This window comes from Somniosus microcephalus, chromosome 12 (assembly GCF_052327205.1).
Source record: "Somniosus microcephalus isolate GS21.2 chromosome 12, FLI_Smic_1.0, whole genome shotgun sequence".
NCBI classification, from domain to species: Eukaryota; Metazoa; Chordata; class Chondrichthyes; order Squaliformes; family Somniosidae; genus Somniosus; species Somniosus microcephalus.
The window spans coordinates 163,893,245-163,904,228 of NC_140998.1; the positions used below are offsets into that span (position 1 = coordinate 163,893,245).

General features: G+C 52.9%; 1 protein-coding gene across 1 annotated transcript in view; it reads right to left on the bottom strand.

Annotated features, from left to right (window-relative positions):
• Nucleotides 1-10,984, bottom strand: part of LOC147109675 (uncharacterized) — a 130,383-nt gene that overhangs the window by 118,219 nt on the left and 1,180 nt on the right. The gene's annotated exons all lie outside the window — the stretch shown is intronic.

Genomic DNA, 10,984 nt, shown 5'->3' on the forward strand with positions numbered 1-10,984 from the left:
GATTGTGTGGATCACAGTGAGACTGGGATTGTGTGGAGTGACGCTGAGACTGGGATTGTCCGGAGTGATGGTGAGACTGGGATTGTGTGGAGTGACGGTGAGACTGGGATTGTGTGGAGTGTCGGTGAGACTGGGATGGTCCGGAGTGACGGTGAGACTGGGAATGTCCGGAGTGACGGTGAGACTGGGAATGTCCGGAGTGACGGTGAGACCGGGATTGTCAGGAGTGACGGTGAGACTGGAATGGTCCGGAGTGATGGTGAGACTGGGATTGTGTGGATCACAGTGAGACTGGGATTGTGTGGAGTGACGCTGAGACTGGGATTCTCCGGAGTGATGGTGCGACTGGGATTGTGTGGAGTGACTGTGGGACTGGATTGTCCGGAGTGACGGTGAGACTGGGATTGTGTGGAGTGACGATGAGACTGGGATTGTCCGGAGTGACGGTGAGACTGGGATTGTGTGGAGTGACGGTGAGACTGGGATTGTGTGGAGTGACGGTGAGACTGGGATTGTCCGGAGTGACGGTGAGACTGGGATTGTGTGGAGTGATGGTGCGACTGGGATTGTGTGGAGTGACGGTGAGACTGGGATTGTGTGGAGTGACGGTGAGACTGGAATGGTCCGGAGTGACGGTGAGACTGGGATTGTGTGGATCACAGTGAGACTGGGATTGTGTGGAGTGACGGTGAGACTGGGATTGTCCGGAGTGACGGTGAGACTGGGATTGTGTGGAGTGATGGTGCGACTGGGATTGTGTGGAGTGACGGTGAGACTGGAATGGTCCGGAGTGACGGTGAGACTGGGATTGTGTGGATCACAGTGAGACTGGGATTGTGTGGAGTGACGGTGAGACTGGGATTGTGTGGAGTGACGGTGACACAGGGATTGTGTGGAGTGATGGTGAGACTGGGATTGTCCGGAGTGACGATGAGAGTGGCATTGTGTGGAGTGACGGTGAGACTGGGATTGTCCGGAGTGACGGTGAGACTGGGATTGTGTGGAGTGACGGTGGGACGGGGATTGTGTGGAGTGACAGTGGAAATCGGATTGTGTGGAGTGACGGTGAGACTAGGATTGTCCAGAGTGACGGTGAGACTGGGATTGCCCGGAGAGACGGTGAGACTGGGATTGTCTGGAGAGACGGTGAGGCTGGGATTGTGTGGAGTGACGGTGAGTCTGGGATTGTCCGGTGTGAAGGTGAGACTGGGATTGTCCAGAGTGACGGTGAGACTGGGATTGTGTGGAGTGACGGTGAGACTAAGATTGTCCAGAGTGACGGTGAGACTGGAATGGTTCGGAGTGATGGTGAGACTGGGATTGTGTGGATCACAGTGAGACTGGGATTGTGTGGAGTGACGCTGAGACTGGGATTGTCCGGAGTGATGGTGAGACTGGGATTGTGTGGAGTGACGGTGAGACTGGGATTGTGTGGAGTGTCGGTGAGACTGGGATGGTCCGGAGTGACGGTGAGACTGGGAATGTCCGGAGTGACGGTGAGACTGGGAATGTCCGGAGTGACGGTGAGACCGGGATTGTCAGGAGTGACGGTGAGACTGGAATGGTCCGGAGTGATGGTGAGACTGGGATTGTGTGGATCACAGTGAGACTGGGATTGTGTGGAGTGACGCTGAGACTGGGATTCTCCGGAGTGATGGTGCGACTGGGATTGTGTGGAGTGACAGTGGGACTGGATTGTCCGGAGTGACGGTGAGACTGGGATTGTGTGGAGTGACGGTGAGACTAGGATTGTCCGGAGTGACGGTGAGACTGGGATTGTGTGGAGTGACGGTGAGACTGGGATTGTGTGGAGTGACGGTGAGACTGGGATTGTCCGGAGTGACGGTGAGACTGGGATTGTGTGGAGTGATGGTGCGACTGGGATTGTGTGGAGTGACGGTGAGACTGGAATGGTCCGGAGTGACGGTGAGACTGGGATTGTGTGGATCACAGTGAGACTGGGATTGTGTGGAGTGACGGTGAGACTGGGATTGTCCGGAGTGACGGTGAGACTGGGATTGTGTGGAGTGATGGTGCGACTGGGATTGTGTGGAGTGACGGTGAGACTGGAATGGTCCGGAGTGACGGTGAGACTGGGATTGTGTGGATCACAGTGAGACTGGGATTGTGTGGAGTGACGGTGAGACTGGGATTGTGTGGAGTGACGGTGACACAGGGATTGTGTGGAGTGATGGTGAGACTGGGATTGTCCGGAGTGACGATGAGAGTGGCATTGTGTGGAGTGACGGTGAGACTGGGATTGTCCGGAGTGACGGTGAGACTGGGATTGTGTGGAGTGACGGTGGGACGGGGATTGTGTGGAGTGACAGTGGAAATCGGATTGTGTGGAGTGACGGTGAGACTAGGATTGTCCAGAGTGACGGTGAGACTGGGATTGCCCGGAGAGACGGTGAGACTGGGATTGTCTGGAGAGACGGTGAGGCTGGGATTGTGTGGAGTGACGGTGAGTCTGGGATTGTCCGGTGTGAAGGTGAGACTGGGATTGTCCAGAGTGACGGTGAGACTGGGATTGTGTGGAGTGACGGTGAGACTAAGATTGTCCAGAGTGACGGTGAGACTGGAATGGTTCGGAGTGATGGTGAGACTGGGATTGTGTGGATCACAGTGAGACTGGGATTGTGTGGAGTGACGCTGAGACTGGGATTGTCCGGAGTGATGGTGAGACTGGGATTGTGTGGAGTGACGGTGAGACTGGGATTGTGTGGAGTGTCGGTGAGACTGGGATGGTCCGGAGTGACGGTGAGACTGGGAATGTCCGGAGTGACGGTGAGACTGGGAATGTCCGGAGTGACGGTGAGACCGGGATTGTCAGGAGTGACGGTGAGACTGGAATGGTCCGGAGTGATGGTGAGACTGGGATTGTGTGGATCACAGTGAGACTGGGATTGTGTGGAGTGACGCTGAGACTGGGATTCTCCGGAGTGATGGTGCGACTGGGATTGTGTGGAGTGACAGTGGGACTGGATTGTCCGGAGTGACGGTGAGACTGGGATTGTGTGGAGTGACGGTGAGACTGGGATTGTCCGGAGTGACGGTGAGACTGGGATTGTGTGGAGTGACGGTGAGACTGGGATTGTGTGGAGTGACGGTGAGACTGGGATTGTCCGGAGTGACGGTGAGACTGGGATTGTGTGGAGTGATGGTGCGACTGGGATTGTGTGGAGTGACGGTGAGACTGGAATGGTCCGGAGTGACGGTGAGACTGGGATTGTGTGGATCACAGTGAGACTGGGATTGTGTGGAGTGACGGTGAGACTGGGATTGTCCGGAGTGACGGTGAGACTGGGATTGTGTGGAGTGATGGTGCGACTGGGATTGTGTGGAGTGACGGTGAGACTGGAATGGTCCGGAGTGACGGTGAGACTGGGATTGTGTGGATCACAGTGAGACTGGGATTGTGTGGAGTGACGGTGAGACTGGGATTGTGTGGAGTGACGGTGACACAGGGATTGTGTGGAGTGATGGTGAGACTGGGATTGTCCGGAGTGACGATGAGAGTGGCATTGTGTGGAGTGACGGTGAGACTGGGATTGTCCGGAGTGACGGTGAGACTGGGATTGTGTGGAGTGACGGTGGGACGGGGATTGTGTGGAGTGACAGTGGAAATCGGATTGTGTGGAGTGACGGTGAGACTAGGATTGTCCAGAGTGACGGTGAGACTGGGATTGCCCGGAGAGACGGTGAGACTGGGATTGTCTGGAGAGACGGTGAGGCTGGGATTGTGTGGAGTGACGGTGAGTCTGGGATTGTCCGGTGTGAAGGTGAGACTGGGATTGTCCAGAGTGACGGTGAGACTGGGATTGTGTGGAGTGACGGTGAGACTAAGATTGTCCAGAGTGACGGTGAGACTGGAATGGTTCGGAGTGATGGTGAGACTGGGATTGTGTGGATCACAGTGAGACTGGGATTGTGTGGAGTGACGCTGAGACTGGGATTGTCCGGAGTGATGGTGAGACTGGGATTGTGTGGAGTGACGGTGAGACTGGGATTGTGTGGAGTGTCGGTGAGACTGGGATGGTCCGGAGTGACGGTGAGACTGGGAATGTCCGGAGTGACGGTGAGACTGGGAATGTCCGGAGTGACGGTGAGACCGGGATTGTCAGGAGTGACGGTGAGACTGGAATGGTCCGGAGTGATGGTGAGACTGGGATTGTGTGGAGTGACGCTGAGACTGGGATTCTCCGGAGTGATGGTGCGACTGGGATTGTGTGGAGTGACGGTGAGACTGGGATTGTGTGGTGACAGTGGGACTGGATTGCCCGGAGTGACGGTGAGACTGGGATTGTGTGGAGTGACGGTGAGAGTGGGATTGTCCGGAGTGACGGTGAGACTGGGATTGTGTGGAGTGACGGTGAGACTGGGATTGTGTGGAGTGACAGTGGGACTGAGATTGTGTGGAGTGACTGTGAGACTGTGATTGTGTGGAGTGACGGTGAGACTGGGATTGTCCGGAGTGACGGTGAGACTGGGATTGTGTGGAGTGATGGTGCGACTGGGATTGTGTGGAGTGACGGTGAGACTGGAATGGTCCGGAGTGACGGTGAGACTGGGATTGTGTGGATCACAGTGAGACTGGGATTGTGTGGAGTGACGGTGAGACTGGGATTGTGTGGAGTGACGGTGAGACTGGGATTGTGTGGAGTGACGGTGACACAGGGATTGTGTGGAGTGATGGTGAGACTGGGATTGTCCGGAGTGACGGTGAGACTGGGATTGTGTGGAGTGACGGTGGGACGGGGATTGTGTGGAGTGACAGTGGAAATCGGATTGTGTGGAGTGACGGTGAGACTGGGATTGTGTGGAGTGATGGTGAGACTGGGATTGTGTGGAGTAACGGTGAGACTGGGATTGTGTGGAGTGACGGTGAGACTGGGATTGTCCGGAGTGACGGTCAGACTGGGATTGTGTGGAGTGACAGTGAGACTGGGATTGTGTGGAGTGACGGTGAGACTGGGATTGTGTGGATCACAGTGAGACTGGGATTGTGTGGAGTGACGGTGAGACTGGGATTGTGTGGAGTGACGGTGAGACTGGGATTGTGTGGAGTGACGGTGAGACTGGGATTGTGTGGAGTGACGGTGGCACTGGGATTGTCCGGAGTGACGGTGAGAAGTAATTGTGGGGAGTGACGGTGAGACTGGGATTGTGTGGACTGACAGTGAGACTGTGATTGTCCGGAGTGACGGTGAGTCTGGGATTGTGTGGAGTGACGGTGAGACTGGGATTGTCCGGAGTGACGGTGAGACTGGGATTGTCCAGAGTGACGGTGAGAGTGGCATTGTGTGGAGTGACGGTGAGACTGGGATTGTCCGGAGTTACGTTGAGACTGGGATTGTGTGGAGTGACGGTGAGACTGGGATTGTGAGGAGTGAATGTGCGACTAGGATTGTGTGGAGTGACGGTGAGACTGGCACTGTGTGGAGTGACGGTGAGACTAGGATTGACCGGAGTGAAGGTGAGACTGGGATTGTGTGGCGTGACGTTGAGACTGGGATTGTGTGGGGTGACCGTGAGACTGGGATTGTGTGGAGTGACGGTAAGAAGGCATTGTGGGGAGTGACAGTGAGACTGTGATTGTCTGGAGTGATGGTGAGACTGGGATTGTGTGGAGTGATGGTGAGACTGGATTGTGTGGAGTGACGGTGAGACTGGATTGTGTGGAGTGACGGTGAGACTGGAATTGTTCGGAGTGACGGTGGGACTGAGATTGTGTGGAGTGACGGTGAGACTGGGATTGTGTGGAGTGATTTTGAGACTGGGATTGTCCGGAGTGACGGTGAGACTGGGAATGTCCGGAGTGACGGTGAGACTGGGATTGTCCGGAGTGTCCGTGAGACTGGGATTGTGCGGAGTGACGGTGAGAGTGGCATTGTGTGGAGTGACTTTGAGACTGGGATTATCCGGAGTGACGGTGAGACTGGGATTGTGTGGAGTGACGGTGAGACTGGGATTGTGTGGAGTAACGGTGAGACTGGGATTGTGTGGAGTGACGGTGAGACTGGGAATGTCCGGAGTGACGGTCAGACTGGGATTGTGTGGAGTGACGGTGTGACTGGGATTATGTGGAGTGATGGTGAGAAAGGGATTTTGTGGAGTGACGGTGAGACTGGGATTGTGTGGAGCGACTTTGAGACTGGGATTGTCCAGAGTGACGGTGAGATTGGGAATGTCCGGAGTGTCCGTGAGACTGCGAATGTCCGGAGTGACGGTGAGACTGGGATTGACCGGAGTGAAGGTGAGACTGGGATTGTGTGGCGTGACGTTGAGACTGGGATTGTGTGGAGTGACGGTGAGACTGGGATTGTGTGGAGTGACGGTGAGACTGGGATTGTGTGGAGTGACGGTAAGAAGGCATTGTGGGGAGTGACAGTGAGACTGTGATTGTCTGGAGTGATGGTGAGACTGGGATGGTCTGGAGTGACGGTGAGACTGGGATTGTGTGGAGTGATGGTGAGACTGGGATTGTGTGGAGTGACGGTGAGACTGGGATTGTGTGGAGTGATGCTGAGACTGGGATTGTCCAGAGTGACGGTGAGACTGGGATTGTGTGGAGTGACGGTGAATCTGGGATTGTATGGAGTGATGGTGAGACTGGGATAGTGTGGAGTGACGGTGAGACTGGGATTGTCCGCAGTGACGGTGAATGTGGGATTGTGTGGAGTGACGGTGAGCCTGGGATTGTCCGGAGTGACGGTGCGACTGGCCTTGTGTGGAGTGACGGTGAGACTGGGAATGTGTGGAGTGAGGTGAGACTGGGATTGTGTGGAGTGACAGTGAGACTGGGATTGTGTGGAGTGACGGTGAGACTGGGATTGTCCGGTGTGACGGTGAGACTGGGATTGTGTGGAGTGACGGTGAGACTGGGATTGTCCGGACTGATGATGAGACTGGGATTGTGTGGAGCGACGGTGAGACTGGGATTGTCCGGAGTAACGGTGAGACTGGGATTGTCCGGAGAGACGGTGAGATTGGGCTTGTGTGGAGTGACGATGAGACTGGGATTGTGTGGAGTGACGGTGAGACTGGGATTGTGTGGAGTAATGGTGAGACTGGGATTGTCATGAGTGACGGTGAGACTGGGATGGTCTGGAGTGATGGTGAGACTGGGATTGTGTGGAGTGACGGTGAGACTGGGATTGTGTGGAGTGATGCTGAGACTGGGATTGTCCAGAGTGACGGTGAGACTGGGATTGTGTGGAGTGACGGTGAGACTGGGATTGTGTGGAGTGATGGTGAGACTGGGATTGTGTGGAGTGACTGTGATACTGGAATTGTGTGGAGTGACGGTGAATCTGGGCTTGTGTGGAGTGACGGTGAGACTGGATTGTGTGGAGTGACGGTGAGACTGGGATTGTCCGGAGTGACGGTGCGCCTGGGATTGTGTGGAGTGACGGAGCAACTGGGATTGTCCGGAGTGACGGTGAGACTGGGATTGTGTGGAGTGACAGTGAGACTGGGACTGTCCGGAGTGATGGTGAGACTGGGATTTTCCGGTGTGCAATAAGGGCACAGCAGTCATCATGGGTGACTTTAACCTACATATAGATTGTGCTAACCAAATTAGTAACAATACTGTGGAGGAGGAATTCTTGGAGTGTTTAAGGGATGGTTTCCTGGACCAATATGTCGAGGAACCAACCAGAGATCAGGGCATCTTAGACTGGGTATTATGTAACGAGAAAGGATTAATTAGCAATCTTGTTGTACGAGGCCCCTTGGGTCGTAGTGATCATAATATGATCGAATTCTTCATTAAGATGGAGAATGAAGTAGTTGACTCAGAGACTAGTGTCCTCAATTTAAGTAAAGGAAACTACGATGGTCTGAGGCGCGAGTTGGGTAGGATTGATTGGGGAATGTCACTCAAAGGGTTGACGGTGGATAGGCAATGGCAAATATTCAAAGACCAAATGGATGAAGTACAGAATTTGTTCATCCCAGTTTGGCATAAAAATAAAGCAAAAAAGGTGACTCAACCGTGGCTAACAAGGGAAATTAGGGATAGCATAAGATCCAAGGAGACGACATATAAATTGGCCAGAAATAGCAATAATCCTGAGGATTGGGAGCAGTTTAGTATTCAACAAAGGAGGACAAAGGGATTAATTAAGAAAGGGAAGAGAGATTAGGAGAGTAAGCTTGCAGGAAACATGAAAACTGACTGTAAAAGCTTTTATAGATATGTGAAGAGAAAAAGATTGGTGAAGTCAAGCATAGGTCCCTTGCAGTCAGAATCAGGGGAATTATAATGGGGAACAAAGAAATGGCTGACCAACTAAATACCTATTTTGGTTCTGTCTTCACAAAGGAGGACACAAATAACCTCCCAGAGATGCCGGGGAACATAGGGTCTGATGAAAGGGTGGAACTGAAAGAAATCAGTATTTGTAGGGAAATGGTGTTAGGAAAATTGATGGGACTGAAGGCCGATAAATCCCCAGGGCCTGATAATCTACATCCTAGGGTACATAAAGAAGTGGCCCTAGAAATAGTAGATGCATTGCTGGTCATCTTCAAGAACTCGATAGACTCTGGAACAGTGCCCATGGATTGGAGGGTAGCTAATGTTACCCCACTATTCAAAAAAGGTGGTAGAGAAAAAGCAGGGAATTATAGACTGGTAAGCCTGACATCGGTAGTGGGGAAAATGCTGGAGTCCATTATAAAAGATGTAATAGCAGAGCACTTAGAAAACAGTGACAGAATCGGACAAAGTCAACATGCATTTACAAAAGGTAAATCATGCTTCACTAATCTACTGGAATTTTTTGAGGATGTAACTGGTAAAATAGATAAGGGAGAACCAGTGGATGTGGTGTATTTGGACTTTCAGAAGGCTTTCGATAAGGTCCCGCATAAGAGATTAGCGTGCAAAATTAAGGCACATGGGATTGGGGGCAAGGTATTGACTTGGATAGAGAACTGGTTGGCGGACAGAAAGCAAAGAGTTGGAATAAACGGGTCGTTTTCTGAGTGGCAGGCAGTGACTAGTGGGGTACCGCAAGGATCGGTCCTAGGACCCCAGCTGTTCACAATATATATTAATGATCTGGACGAGGGAATTGGATGTAATATCTCCAAATTTGCAGACGACACAAAGCTGGGTGGGAGGGTATGCTGTGAGGAGGATGTCGTGAAACTCCAGTACGATTTGGACAGGATGGGTGATTGGGCAGAAACATGGCAAATGCACTATAATGTGGATAAATGTGAGGTTATCCACTTTGGTGGCAAAAACAGGAAGGCAGATTATTTTCTGAATGGCAATAGATTGGGAGAAGGGGAAGTGCAAAGAGACCTGGGTGTTCTTGTGCACCAGTCGCTGAAGGTAAGCATGTAGGTGGTTAAGAAGGGAAATGGTATGTTGGCCTTCGTAGCAAGAGGTTTCGAGTACAGGAACAAGGAAGTCTTGCTGCTGTTGTACAGGGCCTTGGTGAGACCACACCTTGAGTATTGTCTGCAGTTTTGGTCGCCTTATCTGAGGAAGGACGTGCTTGCCATGGAAGGAGTGCAGCGAAGATTCACCAGGCTGATACCTGGGATGGCAGGAATGACGTATGAGGAGAGATTGTGTCGATTGGGCTTGTACTCACTGGAGTTTAGAAAATTGAGAGGGGATCTCATCGAAACCTATAAAATTCTGTCAGGCCTGGACCGACTGGATGCAGGAAGGATGTTTCTGATGGCCGGGGAGTCCAGAACCAGGGGTCATAGTCTAAGGATAAGGGGGAAGCCATTTTGGACTGAAATGAGGAGGAATTTCTTCACCCAGAGAGTGGTGAACCTGTGGAATTCTCTGCCACAGAGGGCGGTGGAGGCCAGTTCATTAAATATATTCAAGAAGGAGTTGGATATATTTCTTAAGGCTAAAGGGATCAAGGGATATGGGGAGAAGGAAGGGACAGGGCACTGAATTTGGATGATCAGCCATGATCTCATTGAATGGCGGAGCAGGCTCGAAGGGCTGAATAGCCTACTCCTGCTCCTATCTTCTATGTTTCTATCAGTGACGGTGAGACTGGGATTGTGTGGAGTGACGGTGAGACTGGGATTGTCCGGAGTGACGGTGAGACTGGGATTGTCCGGAGCGACGGTGAGACTGGGATTGACAGGAGTGACGGTGAGACTGGGATTGTCCGGAGCGACGGTGAGACTGGGATTGTGTGGAGTGACGGTGAGACTGGGATTGTCCGGAGTGACGGTGAGACTGGGATTGTGTGGAGTGAGGGTGAGACTGGGATTGTCCGGAGTGACGGTGAGACTGGGATTGTGTGGAGTGACGGTGAGACTGGGATTGTCCGGAGTGACGGTGAGACTGGGATTGTGTGGAGTGAGGGTGAGACTGGGATTGTCCGGAGTGACGGTGAGACTGGGATTTTCCGGAGTGACGGTGAGACTGGGATTGTCTGGAGTGACGGTGAAGCTGGGATTGCGTGGACTGATGGTGAGACTAGGATTGTCCGGAGTGACGGTGAGACTGGGATTGTGTGGAGTGACGGTGAGACTGGGATTGTGTGGAGTGACGGTGAGACTGGGATTGTGTGAAGTGACGGTGAGACTGGGATTGTGTGGAGTGACGGTGAGACTGGGATTGTGTGGAGTGACGGTGAGACTGGGACTGTGTGGCGTGACGGTGAGACTGGGATTGTGTGGAGTGACGGTCAGACTGGGATTGTGTGGAGTGACGGTGAAGCTGGGATTGCCCGGAGTGAGGGTGAGACTGGGATTGTGTGGACTGATGGTGAGACTGGGATTGTCCGGAGTGACGGTGAGACTGGGATTGTGTGGAGTGACGGTGAGAGTGGGATTTTCCGGAGTGACGGTGACACTGGGATTGTGTAGAGTGACGGTGAAGCTGGGATTGCCCGGAGTGACGGTGAGACTGGGATTGTGTGGAGTGACGATGAGACTGGGATTGTGTGGAGTGACGATGAGACTGGGATTGTGTGGAGTGACGGTGAGT